The sequence below is a fragment of the Dipodomys spectabilis genome, unplaced genomic scaffold, assembly GCF_019054845.1.
Source record: "Dipodomys spectabilis isolate Male_0828 unplaced genomic scaffold, ASM1905484v1 ptg000183l, whole genome shotgun sequence".
Classification (NCBI taxonomy): Eukaryota; Metazoa; Chordata; class Mammalia; order Rodentia; family Heteromyidae; genus Dipodomys; species Dipodomys spectabilis.
Genome location: NW_024870860.1, coordinates 4,833,308 through 4,835,699, shown reverse-complemented (window position 1 = coordinate 4,835,699; position 2,392 = coordinate 4,833,308).

Below are 2,392 nucleotides of genomic sequence, written 5' to 3'. Positions count from 1 at the left end.
ATTTGCAGCCCCTTATTCTGTTGCCGATGTCAAATCAGAAGCCATCTATCCACCACAGGCAGCTTTATTAGATGTTCAAATTGGTTATGGAAGTGCCCCGCTCACCTACGCCAGCCTCTCTTTGCTGAACCCAGCTAAGGACTCTTTGCAACACATCCTCATGGCTGTTTTGCCTGCTGTGATCTCTGATCCTTTCCAAACGCTTGCTTCAGCAGCTTCCCCTCCATTATGCCTGTGCCTCTCGGACTGGGTTCCCATGGTGTTTGGATATTGAGCTGCTTGTTAGAGGAGGAAACAAGGGTTGTTGTGTACATTGGCAGGCCTGAACTGGCCTGGAGGCAGGACAGACACTCTCCCAGGTGGGACTTGTCAGGGCACAGGGCAGGCATCCTGCCACTGGGCCCTGGGTAACTGTGGTGAGCAGCAGTCACACTGGAACTTCTCTTTCTCAGAGAACAACCGGTTAAGTCTAACCAGATTGTCTTCTCTAGGGAACCGGTTCTTCACCAACTCCTGGGGGATGCCTGGGGCTTGAGTCTATGCCAGGCTCCACTCCTGTCCAGAACCTTTCATTCCAGAAGTTTCAACCAAGTGTATGTGCCATGGCATGTCAGTATGGAGAAGCAATTTTATATTCCAAGTATGGGTTCCTTATTTTGTATTTATTAACTAAATGTTTTTTGCGTCTGTTTTGTTTTGGTTTGGTTTGTTTTTTGCTAGTCAAGGGGCTTAAACTCAGGGCTAGGGAGTAATTCCTGAATTTTTTTTTTGCTCAAGTCTATCACTCTACCACTTGAGCACAGCACCATTTCCAGTGTTTTTCTTTTTATGTGGTACTGAGGAATTGAACTCAGGGTTTCATGCATGCAAGGCAATCACCATATCATGAAGCCACATTCCCAGAACCCTAAATGACTTTCTTAAGCTGACATTACATTTTCATTCCATAACTATGTACCATAATATTGGCCACATGCTAGAAAATGATGTATAAAGAATACAATAAAATAAATGCAGTATGGCTAGATGGACAATGAATAACCCTCACAGTCTAGCAAGGGCACAGAGGGCTTACCTCATGGAGATGTATCAACACGCTGAGTGAGATAGCCCCTGACCCACAGCCCACCTCCAGAATGAGTAGGCCATCTTGGCTTCCAGCCACCTGGGGATGTTGGGCCACCTCCTACAGCACGGATTCAACCAGTTCCTGAGAGAGAGAGAGAGAGAGAGAGAGAGAAAGAGAGAGAGAGAGAGAGAGAGAGAGAGAGAACCAGAATTACAGTTAAATCCAGTGCCAGTGGCTTAGAACTCTAATTCTAACTAAACAGGAGGCTGAGATATGAGGATCATGGTTCATAGAAAACCCAGGCAGGAACGTCTGTGAGAATCTTATCTCCAAAGAACCACCATAAAACTGGAAGGGGCACTGTGGGCTCAAGTGATAGAGTGGTAGACTTGAGCTGAGGAGCTCGAGAACAGTGCCCAATCCTAGAGTTCAAGACCCACTACTGAAAAGAAGTGGACTTCCCACCACAAGAAGTAGACTGAATAGCACCCATTGTCCTAGGGATCATGGTAGAGAAGTCAGGCCGAGCTTCCTGTGAACTTGAGGTCATAAGTAGGTCACCTGGCTTCTCTGTGCCTCGGTTTCCCCAGCTGCAAAACTGAACAGGTAATAATGAAAGAGAGCCATGTTTACGTTCATAATCCCACACCTGTTACACTATTAATAACAGGCCACACCTGAGCCCTTTCTGGTATCTTCCAGTCATATACTCACAGAATTGCCAAAACCTTATCTGAAGGCCGCTCCCTCTCTGCCTAGCCATTCTCCAGAGATCTCTCTGTATAAATCCCTTGTTTCCTCACAACTGTCCTGTGAGGAGAATGAGGTTCAATGTCTGAGGCTCTACAAAGAACTTCATGTGTGGTCAAGAATCCAGTGCTGTGGACTGAGTTTGGGATAATCCATCTAAACCAATGACTGAGCATGGTGCCACATGTCTACCATCCCAACTAGAGAGGACCAGGCCCGGTGGAGCATATCTTTCACAGGAGGACTGTGATCCATCCCAGCCTGAGCATATATTTAGTTTCTATCTCAGAAATGCTCAAGACAGAAAGGTGGCTCATCAGAGGCAAGGAGAGGAAACAAGTACGGGGGTCATGGTGACCCCAGAGGGGTGTTTGACCCCGGTTGAATTGGTGTTGGGGCGGCCACTCACCTGCTGAGAGAAGCTGTTGGCAGCTCCACCAAGTGCGGCAGCAGCGATGGCAGCAGCATTGCGGACATATAGGCCCAGAGCAGAAGACTAGGGGCAGGGAACAGGTCGGGGATTTAGGCCTGCTGGCAGCACGCCATTGCCTGAGGTTTGAAACCTGGCACCAC